Source organism: Macaca nemestrina, chromosome 7 (genome assembly GCF_043159975.1).
Source record: "Macaca nemestrina isolate mMacNem1 chromosome 7, mMacNem.hap1, whole genome shotgun sequence".
Taxonomy (NCBI): Eukaryota; Metazoa; Chordata; class Mammalia; order Primates; family Cercopithecidae; genus Macaca; species Macaca nemestrina.
Window position 1 is genome coordinate 163,720,955 of NC_092131.1, and position 13,794 is coordinate 163,734,748.

The 13,794-nt window shown below is 38.3% G+C and overlaps 1 long non-coding RNA gene across 2 annotated transcripts in view; it reads right to left on the bottom strand.

Annotated features, from left to right (window-relative positions):
• LOC139355470 (uncharacterized) overlaps positions 1–13,794 on the bottom strand; it is a 47,010-nt gene that overhangs the window by 24,966 nt on the left and 8,250 nt on the right. The window contains exon 3 of one of the 2 annotated variants that reach the window (XR_011606162.1): positions 6,420–7,767. The exons of the other annotated variant lie outside the window; for it this stretch is intronic. This is a non-coding gene — a long non-coding RNA (uncharacterized lncRNA). Of the gene's footprint in view, positions 1–6,419; positions 7,768–13,794 lie in introns of those variants that run through there. 2 annotated transcript variants of the gene reach the window in all.

Consider the following 13,794-nt stretch of genomic DNA (forward strand, 5'->3'; position numbering starts at 1 on the left):
TATATATATATATACACACACACACATTACAGTTGTGTGATATGATATTTTATATATATATATACACATATATATATATGATGGAATACTACTCAGCCATGAAAAAGGAATGAACTAATGGCATTCGCAGCAACCTGGATGAAGCAACCTGGATGAAATTGGAGACTATTATTCTAAGTGAAGTAACTCAGGAATGGAAAACCAAATATCATCTGTTCTCACTTGTAAGTGGGAGCTAAGTTATGAGGATTCAAAGGCATAAGAATGACACAATGGACTTTGGGGACTTAGGGGGAAAGGGTAGGAAGGGGGTGAGGAATAAAAGACTACAAACTGGGTGCAGTGTATGCTGCTCAGGTAATGAGTGCACCAAAATCTCACAAATCACCACTAAATAACTTACTCATGTAACTAAACACCACCACCAGGTTCCCCAATAACCTATGGAAATAAAAAACTAAAAACAAAAACAAACAGCAAAATAAACAAAATTAGTGACTCTCAAACTTTAAGGTTTAAGTGACTCTCACCTTAAGGTTTATTAAGATACAGACTGCTGGGTGCTACCGCCAGAGTTTCTAGTTCAGCAGGTCTGGGTAGGAAGCTGAGAATCTGCATTTTTTACAAGTTCGTTGCTGTTGTGTTGGTCTGGGACCATACTTTGAGAACCACTGCTCTAAATGATTATTTCAAAATCCCAGAGTACTGGCCTTCAATTCAAGTGTATTTAACAAAGCAGAGCGGAACCCAGAATGAGAGCAGTCATTGATGTGGTATGACCCACTCAGGAATTCCTTCTGCTGTGACTTCCAGCCAGCCCCCTTTCTACACAGACCCCATTTCAAAACTGACATCCACGCAGACAGTATCCGTCATTTATTTTCCGATAATACAACCTGTTGTACAATCAAGTGCTAATATGATACTGGAGGGACATGAATTTAAGCCTCTTATCTGTGACCACATTTGCATGGTTCACAGGACACACAGTTTCCAATGGCTGCAAAAAGGAAGGTCTGGGGGACAACTGTTTGCCAAGCTCAGGCCTCAGATCTACGTCAGCATCACTGGAAACACTCATGTGAACTACAGATTCCCACTCCATCCTAAGAATCTGGAGCTACTGGACATGGATCCCAGGGATTTGCATTCTTAAAAAGCATCCAAGATCATTTTTATGCATCCTTGCACTTCCTAACTGTGACCTGGGGAATGGAGCAGGATGGTAAGACCACTAGGGAAAGGGCAGTGGATTGTTAAGGAAGCCTCTGGAAGCAGGGAGTAATACACAAAAAGGAAAAAAGAAACTGCAATAAGGAGCTGCCTGCCACCAACAACTTCCTTTTATTTAGCACCTCCTAGGTATGTACCCAGCACTCCTTCAGGCACTTCATATAGCTTAACATAGTTGTTCTCACAACACTAGGATATCCAGGTAGCAGAGTGTAAGGAAGACATGCTAGTAGGAGGTGGTACTGAGATTTAGGCCCATGCTCGACTCCAATGCCTATGCTTGTTTTCTGTTCCACAAGGCCTCTTTCACCATTTCTTTCACCCAAGTGATGCAGGATGTGGGTGGGTATGCTTTCATACCTGCACTGCCCTTCGAGTGGTGGTGAAGTGCTTATGTTGGCAGAATTGGTGGTGGTCATTACACGTTGATGTGCCAAGAGATAAAGAAGATAAGAATGACTGGGTCATTGGAAAATCTGGTGATACGGAGAGACAAATGGAATAACCAGAGCCCAAGTAGAGTTTTCATCCGCAGTTGCTTAATTTGGCCACTGACAAAGCCTCATGTCTAAAACCACTATCCAGTCAACCATCCTCTGAGTCACCATCACAAAGAAAAATAAATAAATAAATAAAAGACTAAAACAAACCCCGAGTCTGATTATGGAAACGCATCAGGCACCAAGAAGAGCAAAGCATTTGGAGTCTGGGAAAGCCCAAAGCGAACATTGCCAAGATCTCCTTTCTTCTGATTCTGAAATCCATGTGTGCTTCTTGGAGAATTCAATCCACATGTTTTGAGATCATTTACACTTAACCCATCAAGATGCAGTTTAAAAGAACCATTTGATGTCTAAGAAGCCTGATGTGCTTTCTTTCTTTTCTTGTTTTTTTAACACAAGCCTCTGTAAGCACATCCTTTGCCACCCATAGCCAATTGCTGAAGCTGGAAGTCACAATTTGTCAACAAAAACTAAGCCTAGAACCTGAAAACAGGCAACCCCAGGCCTAACCTATGAGCATATGAAAAGTGACAAGTCTGAAGCCTGAACAAATATGTTCTGTCATTTCCCAGAAAAGTCCACTGCAAGCTGTGGGAAGAAAGCCCACTGTGCTGCAGATGCAGCCTCCTCTCCACACAGCCCTCCGCCGAGCAAGCGAACACAAGATGTATTCCAGACCTTTGTTTTTTATTTTTTAGTTCAAAGAGAGCTCTGCCCACTTTTTTCAGGGTAGCATTCTGGAAGCTCAATTTAGTGACTCATTACAGTGAAATTCACAGGATACGAAACCGTGATGAACAGACTCCAAACGGTTTCTGTCTCGCTTTTGTGGAAGTTTTCTCTGGGAAGAACACCCCAAGCTCTGTCAAGGGCTAATCACCCAGAGGCTCATCAGGGACACCTGAAATCAAAGGGGAGTGGTGGCCATTATCCATGGCACACTTCCAAGTAGGAAAAGAGTACTTATGTCCAAATCTATGATTCTTCATTTATTTCATATGTTCTATTCCCCTTGGGTTTATTAGGTTGATTTTAATTGCCACACAGTTTTTCCAACTTGAGGTTATTAGTAAATTACTAGTATTACTAGACTCTGTTTCCAACTCTTTGAAAAGCAAACCCAAATCCAGGGCAAATCTCTCCCTGCATGAGATTACATTTTAAGTTAAAAGGAATACGTTGATAGAAAACAGTATGACGATTCCTTGAGAAATTAAAAATAGAACTGCCGTTTGATCCAGCAACTTCACATCTGAATATATATCCAAGAGAATTGAGAGCAGGATATCAAAGGGATATCTGTATACCAAATATTCATAACAGCAATATTAATAACCAAAAGGTGGGTGCAAACCGATGTCCATTGACAAATGAATGAACAAACATTCAGGATACAGTAAGTCCTCACTTAACATTGTCAATGGGTCCTTGGAAACTGTCTTTAAGCTAAACACCATATAAGAAAATTAATTTTACCACAGACTGATTGATATAAAGAAGAGTTAAGTTCCTACAACATATTTCTGGTTACAAAGGCATCACCAAACTTCTAAATAGAAACCAAAGCACTTCTAATATTAAACATGGAAATAAAAGCGAACTATACATACACTTAAAAAGATTAATAAAAGTAAGATAATTATTTACCCAATTATCCCAGTTAATGGTCACAAGTGGCCAGAACCTATCTTAGCAACTCAGGGCACAAGGCGGGAACCCACCTTGAACAGGACTCCATCCCATCACAGGGCACAGTCAGGCACGCACTCACACTCACTCACACTAGGACCATGTAGACATGCCTCTTCACCTAAGGGGCACATCTTCGGGATATGGGGGAAACCCATGCAGACACGAGGAGAATATGCAAACATTAGTTCCTGCCAGGAATTGATTTTTTTTCCTCATCAATGTTGTAACAAAACGACATTGACCAAAATGGCTTTATTTGAAGACCTCTGTGTACACATATAATGGGATATTGTTCACCTTAAATAGGAAGGGAATTCTGACACATGCTACAACATGGATGAACCTTGAAAGCATAATACCAAGTGAAATAAGACAGTTGCAAAAGGACAAATACCATATGACTTCATTTATATGAAGTACCTAGAGTTGTCAAATTCACAGAGACAGAAGGCAGACTGATGGTTGCTGGGGCGGGGTCGGGGGTTGGGGGAAATGGGGAGTTATTGTTTAATGGGTACAGAGGTTAGGTTCAGTCTGCAAGATAGAAAGACTAGTTCTAGAGAGATGAATGGTAGCGATGGTTGCACGATATGAATGTACTCAATGTCACTGAACACTGTCACCTAAAAATGGTTAAGATGGTGAATTTTATGTTACGTGTGTTTTATCACAATTTTTTAAAAAGAAAGGGAATAGGCTGAGCTGAAGTAGGTGAAGAGGTGCTAGACTTGAGGTTATTTTGCAGTTTATCTGTATCTGCCTTGGGATGTTTAAACATTAAATATTTTGAGTGTATAAGAACACTCATGTGTTCCACGGTCTTTTATTATTATTATCATCACTGCTGTTATCATCACTATTTCCCAGCCTTAATATTAGTGCAGAACTGTTAAGGTCTTCTTGAGAAACTGACTTTGAGAATTAATCAGTTAACTAGTTCATCTCCTCCCCTCTAAAAAACCTGAGGAATAATAAAAGCCTTCCAGAATAGGGTGGCAGAGTGAAGCCAGATATTAAATTTTATCCCTCAAAACCTAAGAAAACTAATCTGAAAATAAGTAAACTTGAATAAGAAATAAGGATACAAACTAATGCTGTAATCTTTAAAAAGTGGTGGCCAAAAAAAGGAATAAATTCAGAAGCCGATTTGATACTCCTACCTTACTTCTGTGACATAATCCTCCAAAGCAGTAGGGGAGGAAAAAGGAGATGAAAACTTTCCCTGAATGAAAGAATTTGAGGGTGGGGTATATTTTTATTTTATGTGCATACTCTTTTAAATATTATTATACTCTAGAGTTATGGCGAAGAATGATCATTCATCCCTTGATTCCCTTTGACAAGGACTTTTGAACCTTCATTTATAACATTTTGAATGAGGCAAGAATTTAGACAGTTCTTGTAGGAATGAGGGAGATGTAGATGTAGTGCTTTAGGTTATCCTAGAACAATGACAGAACAGGAGCCATTGTTCATAGCATCAGAAGTGGGGGGAAATCAAATTTAAGAGTGATGATAACAAAAAAGAGGTGAAAAGTGGAGAGAATTTAGGGGGAAATGTGCAAGAATATATGAAGGGATCTAGAGACTATTGAAGAGGAAAGGAGCAGCTCAGAGGAAACGGAGGAAGTTTCTGATGACATTAAATCCTGGGGGGCCAAGCCTGTAAATCGTTATCCTCACCTTGTGACTACATACTTCGAAAGTCAAGGTATAAACCAAAGGGAATGACAGTTGATCAGGGGAAAGCTTTTGGTGAAAATATTAGAATTTGGATCTTTGCCACTGGAGAAGTTCAAGGGATGACTGATCAGAGGATCTCTGAGCCATTCTCTGTCATCCAGCCAGGATAACACCTCAGCTCTCCCGCAGTGAGTTCCATCTTGAATACCATATCCCGAGAGATAAACCACAACCTTCATTTGATTCTTAGCCACTGCCTGACCAAACAGGAAGCTTATCCTAGGTCTACAGAATCCAAGCTGTTTGTGGAAGGTTAAGTCTGGCCAGCACACAATGAGTCAGCCGCCATTACCCAGAGGAGTGAGCTAGGGCAACCACTTTGGACAATATGTTGTTTTGGAAGTGAGGATTTCTTTTAAAACATTTGAGCCTGGGAACATGGTGTGCTTTATATAAAGTACAAAATAAATAAAAGATTTCAAGGAATTCCTCTCCCACATGACCAATTCGAAAACCCAAGCAGACAAACCCAAGCACTAAATGGATTCAGTGAGCACTCATTTACTCCAAATTTAAAAATATAATACACATGAAACTATTTTAGAAGTTTTTTTCTCCTAAAAAAGGAAGTCACTGAAATAGAGACAACTGGCCACAATAATTTGGTTTTTACCAAGTGTGGGCTTCCAAATTACATCAAAAAAAGGCACCAGAAGGGATTAAACCTTTTTTGTAGGAGGAGCAGAGAACATGGGTTTGATGTCATGTTAGGAAGTAAGGTCAGTCCCATCCAAAAATAATTAATAACAGTTTACAGTTAGTGAGTAAATTGTCTAAGAGTACCCTGTTTTTAATTTGGGGAACAGACACTCAATACCACGTTGCTTTTTGTTTGCTATTATAATGTTTATTTGCAGCTGATATTAGTTGCTGTCCACTGACATCCACTTTTTTCTCTTTCCATGGTAATAAAATGCATGATTTTTAACTGACCCTATGCTTGCTCAGAATAAAGCCATTTCGTATCATCTTTGCAGCTAGGTGTGGTCATGTGGTTAATTCTGCTAATGCAGAGAGGAAGTGGCATGTGCAACTTATGACTGTTCCCTTGACAGGCGCGGGCATGCTCTTTGTTTGCCCATTCTTCCTTTCTGTTGGTTGGAATTCAGGTACAATGAGTGATGTTCTAGCCATCAGTCTGAGCCAAGGGATCCTGGAGAAAGGAACCAGCATGGTGAAGCCACACAATGGAAGCAGCCTAGGTCTCTGACACTCCGCAGTGCCCAGACTGTCCTGGACTGACAAACTCGACTTCTCAGGAACATGAGAGGAATAAACATCCATCCTGCTTAAGACATTGTTATTTTAAGTTTCTTTGTTGCTTGCAGCTGAAGCTAATCCTAATCAACAAGCTATTTTAAAAGTGTTGTTTGATTGAGAGAGCAAAGTCTAAATTCTCAAGTAACTATAACTTAAACCTGGATGTTAAGATGCCAAAAGGTCCACAATCTTTTCCGCATTTAGCCACTCAACACTGGCTCTTGAGACACAGAAGAAACCAAGAAGCTTTTGAGAAAGGACAGCCGAGAGCATAGAGTTTCCCAACCAAGAGTGACATACATGCAGGCTAGACTCAGTGTTTTCACGGTAAAAAGGATCTGTCATTCGTGATCTTTTTCAGAGAAAATCCTGGCCTAAAAGAAAGAAAAAAAAGAAAAGCCCCCAGCACTGGAGTTTGGCATCCCGTCACTCAGGATTCATTTCTTTAGGTTAAGTAAATGCTACGTTTTCCCCCTTTAAAATGCAAACTCATAGAGAGGCAAGACAGCAAGTCTCTTACACATGAGTATAAAGCTTCTTCTGTTTCATTCTGATTCTAGAAAAGTCTTTAAAAGATAAAAGATCTGTGTATTGAGGGGAGAGAAGGGGAAAGGATAGAAATTGAGGCTTCTAAGGAAGGAGAGAAAAGAGAATTAAAAGACCATCTTCAAATATTTTATAATTATGCCAAGGACTGTCAATGTAAATAATGTTCAGAACCTTTACTCGATGGAGTGACCAAAACCATGATGTAAAGAAATGTCAACACAATTCTTTGGAATATGAACAACATGATCTGACCACCAACCTAGCTCAAAAAATGTAAAGAGTTTAAAAATCAGAATACAGGGAGGAGGGCGAACACAGAGAAGTATCAGTAGTTTGTCTGGCATTATTGAAAACAAATAATACATTTGGAAGTTTTAATATTCGGTAGGCAATAGCCATTGGGCAAATTAATCAGTTGCATTTTGCAACCCCTAATAAAATAATAAATCCAGGCAATAATCATCAATGACTTGCTAAAACCATTAGTTAAAAGAGGATGGGACGTCAGGTGCAGTGGCTCACACCTGTAATCCTGGTGCTTTGGAGGCTGAAACAGGAGAAGCAGCTTGAGGCCAGGAGTTGGAGACCAGCTTGGGAAACATAGTGAGACCCCATCTCTTTAAAAAAATTGTTTTTTAATTAGCCAAGTGTGGTGGTATATACTTACAGTCTTCGCTACTTGAGAGGCTAAGGTGGGAGGACAGCTTGAGCTCAGGAGCTTGAGGCTGCAGTGAGCTATGATCACACCATAGCATTCCAGCCTGGGTAAAAGAGCAATACCACATCTCTAAAATAAAATAAAATAAAATAAAATAAAATAAAATAAAAGAGGATGTGGGACTGTACAATGAGCAGGTCAAGCTGACAGTATCTGAACTCACCAATCAATCTTAACATCACAAAATGAGAGACAATCAGACAGTATGTGCCTCCTGATAGAAAGCAGTAGGAATTATGTGGCACTACCTATGGAATCATCTTGCCAAAATATGGAATCTGAATCTGATCAAGCTTTCCAGGAAACAGAGAAACATGCTAAATGTTATCTTGGAAATTCAATCAGCAAAATCCAGAATGTGGGAAACTGAACAGACAAATGAATGACAATGAAAAAAAGACAGTAAGAAGAGGAGTGTTTAATTTAAAAAATGCTTAAGAGACTTATCAGATGAAACTTGGGATCCTTGTTTAAATTCCCTTATCAATCAAACCAACAAACAAAAACCAATTGTAAAATGACATTTATGAGACCAAAAAAAATCTGAACATTGACTACAAATTTGATGATATATGAAACTGTTGTCATTTCTTTAGTTTCAATAATAATATCGTGATCTTGGATTAGGCAAACAGTTTCTTAAATATGACACCAAAAACACAGCAACAAAGAAAACATACAAATTGGATTTTATCAACATTTAAAACTTTTGTGCATCAAAGGACACTATCATGAAAGTAAAAAGAAAATCCACAGAACAGGAGAAAATATTTTCAAATCATATATCAGATAGGGTTGAGTATCCAAAATATATTTTAAAAACTCTTAAATGCAAAAATAAAGAGACAAATAACCCAATTTAAAAATGGGAAAAGGACTTGAGTAGACATTTTCCAAAAAATATCTATATTAATAACCAATAGGACATGAAAAGATGTTAAACATCATTAGTCATTAGGGAAATGCAAATCAAAACAACGAAGAGATACTTCACCCTCACTAGAATGGGTATAATAAAAAAGACAACATGTTATCAAGGATGTGGAGAAATCAGAACCACACAAGTTGCTAGTGGGAAGATAAAAACGGTGCAGCCACTTTGGAAAACGGTCTAGCAATTCCGCAAAAAGTTAAATGTAGAATGACCAATGATCCAGTAATTCCACTCCTAGGTACATACCCAAGAGAAAAGAAAACATATGCTGCCGCAAGAAGTGCTACGTGAATCTTCACAATAGCATTCATGATAATAGCCAAAAAGTGGAGAAAATAATCCAAATGTTGATCAAGTGATGAATGGAAAAACAAAATGTGGTTTACCGATATAGTGGAATATTATTCAGCCAGAAGAAGGAATGAAGTACTGATACCTACTATGATATTGATGAATCTTGAAAACATTATCCAAGTGAAAGAAGCCGGACCAAAAAAGCCACATGTTGTATTATTCCATTTATATAAAATGTTTGAAATGGGCAAATCTATAGAGACAGAAAGTAGACTAAAGGATTGTGAGGATTTGGAAGTGGCTGCTAATGTGTAAGGGTTTCCTTTTTGGGGTGATGGAAAGGAATTTCCTATTTTCCACGCCCACCATAGAGACGGACAGCTTTACTAGTGAAGGACAATATTGTGCGTATACTAAAAACCATTTAATTATATACTGTAAAATGGATAAAATGGTGAATTTTATCTCTACAAAAAAATGTTTTAAATAGTTTTGTATGTTTTAAGAAGAACCCTTATCTCTTAGAGCTGTGTGCTATATTTATGAATGACATGATAATGTCTGGGATTTGCTTTTTAAAAATCTAGTGGGGTGGTGGTAGGTGGTAGTGCTTGAGAATTAGGAGGGCATGAATGAAACCAGATTGGCCATGAGTTCGTATTTATTGAATTTGGGTGATGAGTACATGAGGGCTTGTTATACCATTCTCTCTACATTTGTATAGGTTTGAAATTTTCCATAAGTAAACATTTAAAATCAACCAATAGTGTGTTGTCCTTTAACAACAGTGGCAGAGAGTCACAGCATGTGAGGCACAGATGGGGCCTTACAGATTATCTAGTTCAGCTCTCTCTTTTTATATAAATGTGAAACAGACATACCCAGAGAGAGAAAAAATTATTTGCCCAAATGATCAGAGTTAACTCCAAAACAGGGGTCTGCAAACTTCTTTTAATACTTTTTTTTTTAAGAGCAGTTTTAGGTTCACAGCAAAATAGGGAGGAAAGGAGCTATGTCATATATCCCCTTCCCCCACACATGTATAGCCTCCCCTAACATCCACATCCAGCAGCAGAGTGGTACATCTGTTATTACTGATGAACCTACATTGACACATTATTATCCCTCAAAGGTCATAGTGTACATTGAGACTCATTCTTGGTGTTTACATTGTATGGGTGTGGAATGTCATATAGTTGGAATCATACAATATGTAGCCTTTTCAGATTGGCTTCTTCCACTTAGTAATATGCATTTAAGTTTCTTCCGTGTCTTTTCATGACTTGATAACTCACTTCTTTTTAGCTCTGAATAATATTCCCTTGTCTAGATGTACCACAATTTATCTATTCACCTACTGAGGGGCATCTTGGTTGCTTCCAAGTTCTGGCAAGTATGAATGGAGCTGCTATAAACATCCTTGTGCAGATTTTTGTGTGGACAAAAGTTTTCACCTCCTTTGGGTAAATACCAAGGAGTGTGATTGCTGAATTATATGGTAAGGGTATGCTTATGTTTAATTTTGTAAGAAACCAACAAACTGTCTTCCAAAGTGGCTGTACAATCTTGCATTCCCATCAGCAATAAATGAGAGTTCCTATTGCTCCACAACCTCACCACCATTTGTTGTTGTCAGTGCTCTGGATTTTGGCCATTCTAATATGTATGTAGTGATATCTCATTGTTATTTTAATTTGCATTTTCCTGATGACAAATGAGGTGGAGCATCTTTTCATATGCTTGTTTGTCATCTGTGTATCTGCTTTGGTGAGATATCTGTTAAGACCTTTGACCCTTTTTTTTCAGATGGGGTCCCACTCTGTCACCCAGGCTGGAGTGCAGTGGCACAATCTCAGCTAACTGCAACTTCTGCCTCCTGGGCTCAACTGATCCTCCCACTTCAGCCTCCTGAGTAGTTGGGACTACAGGCATGTGCCATCACATCTGACTGATTTTTGTAGAGATGAGGTTTCACCATGTCACCCAGGCTGGTCTTGAACTCCTGGACTCAAGAGATCTGCCCACCTCAGCCTCCCAAAATGCTGGGATTACAGGCATGAGCCACAGTACCTGGCCTGGCCCATGTTTTTTGCTGAGTTTTAAGTTTTTTTTTTTTTTAATTTTGGACAACAGTCCTTTATCAGATATATTTTTGCAAACATTTTCTCCCAGTATGTGGCTTGTCTTTTCATTCTCTTGAAGTATATTTTTCAGAGCAGGTCTCTAAAAATTTTTAATGAAGTCCAGTTCATCAATTCTTCCTTTCATAGTTTATGCCTTTGGTATTGCATCAAAAAAGTCATCACTAAACAGGTCATCTTGATTCTCCTATGTTACCTTCTAGGAATTTTATAATATAGCATTTTACATTTAGGTCTGTGATCCATTTTTAGTTAATTTTAATGAAGGGTCTGGGTCTAAATTCATTCGTTTGCATATGGATGTCCATTGTTTCATTTTATTGCCTTTGCTCCTTTGTCAAAAATCAGTTGACTGTATTTATAGCAATCTGTTTCTGGGCTCTCCATTCTGTTCCATTAATTTGTTTACTCTTTCATTAATACCACACAGTCTTGATTTCTGTAACTTTCTAGGAAGTCTTGAAGTTCTCAAGTGTCATTCCTCCAACTCTGTTCTTCTCCTTCAATATTGTGTTGGCTATTGTGGGTCTTTTACTGCTCCATATAAACTTTATAATCAGTTTGTCAATATCCACAAATGACTTGATGGAATTTTGATTGAGATTGCACTGAATCTATAAATCAAGTTATGAAGACCTGACATCTTGATAATATGGAGTCTTCCCATCCATAAGCATGAACTATCTCTCCATTTATTTAGATCTTCTTTGATGTCTTTCTTCAGAGTTTTGTCGTTTTCCTCATATAGATCTTGTACATTTTTTAAGACTTATACCTAAGTGTTAATGCAAATGGCATTATGTTTTAAATTTCAGATTCCATTTATTCATTGCTGGCATATAGGATAGCAATTGTCTTTTGTATATTAACCTTGTATCCTCCAAACTTGTTATAATAACTTATTACTTCCAGGAGTATTTTTGTCAATTCTTTTGGATTTTCTACACAAACTTCTTCTGTAAAAAGCCATACAGTAAATATTTTAGGTTTTGCAAAATGGTTTATGTTCCAACTACTAAACTCTGCTATTATAGCAGGAAAGTAACTATAGACAATATGTAAAGAAACGAGTATGACCCCGTTCCAATACAGCTTTATTTACTAATTACATTATATATTACATTGTTACTTTATGTGCCTATGTTTTATTTTCAGGTTGTGGGTAGGCCAGATTTGTTTGGTTCATGAACTATAGTTTGTCAGGTCCTAGTCTAAATGAACTGAATTCTTCAGACTCTAATTCCTGTTCTTTTTTCACTGGCCTAAGTTACAGACAAACAAACAAAACAATCCTCTGAAAATCTTCACACTAATGGACTTGTGGTCACAAATGACGACTCAGAACGGAGAAAAACACTATCCTTGAACCAGAGCTTCCCTGCCCCATCTATTCCTCACCTCTCCGTTTTGATCTACAGATGATAGGGGTATAGGGTTATCTTCAAATCGTTTTATCCTGTGACATAAATATCATAGTAGATCACAACTATAAATAAGCCTGACCTCTAAATCAAGTTTAAAATGTGGGTAGGGGAGGAGAAAAAGTGTTTCAGGGAAACTCTTTTCAAAAGAACATAATATCACACCTAGTCCTGGGCATTTAAATTGTTTAACATTTAAATTAAAGTGAGTTTAAATTCTTTTTAAGTCAGTCTCTTGGTTTTAAATAGTTGAAAAGAAATTTGACGTTAATAATTAATTTTGGTTAATAGCTTAAGCAGAATAAATGAGTTAAAAATATCTAATATTTAATGATTTTTCAATTTGTATAAGGCATTCTGCTATAATACATGCAACATCACCTTGGATCTTTGCAAAAAACAAAAAAGTCTCTTAGTAAACACAACTATGAATTCTGGACAGAGTGTATGAGCCTATCTGAGGATTTTGGAAGGTAAATGGTAGCAGACTGATTGAGGAAGAAGACCAGAATTCAAAGTTTCACCAAACTGGTGGAGCTTGTCATTTTTTTCTTTCCGGTATGCCCTGGCCTAAACTTAATGCAGTGTTGAACTGGGGAGCAGGCACTGGCATGATCTCTCTCTAGAGGTCCAAGAGCAAGCCTCTAGATCTGGCTCAGGAGCAGAAAAGGATGCTCCTAAAACTCCAAGATGATGTATAAGTCGCCTCACCATTTTTCATTCTCTCAAATTGCTTATACCCCACAATCCCATGGTAATAGAGGTAGAGGTTGCAATTCAACAGGAGCCAAAACTGTGATAGAGGGGAGATTTCCTCCCCAAACCATGAAGCTGTGATCCCAAGAGGATGGAGCAAACCCTGTTGCCTTTTCTCTCTCTCTCTCTCAACCTTCCACCACTTGGTCCCATGGATGGCAAACTGGGGTAAGTAAAGCCTCTGCATGCTGGCCACAGGCCCAAAGAGGAGAGCTTGAGAACCAGAAATTACCGGAAAATTGCAGAGAGGTATAAGCTCAGGAAAGCGACCCCATAAAGTTGTTTGTGAACTACTGGGCTTACCTTTTAGTTGTACATGTATGGATCTGATCGCAATTGGCCTACCAAAAAGGCTTTGAGAACTGAACTAATGATAGACCACTACCCAGGCTGACCACTGGGTGGTGCACATGAGGGTAAGTGGGCCCACATGACTACATAGGTAGCAGAAAGGAGTTTTGCCAGGTATGGAACTGTTCTGTATCCCGATTGCAGTGGTGCTTTAATGCATACAGATGTTAAAATTCATAACATTGTATGCCAAAAACAT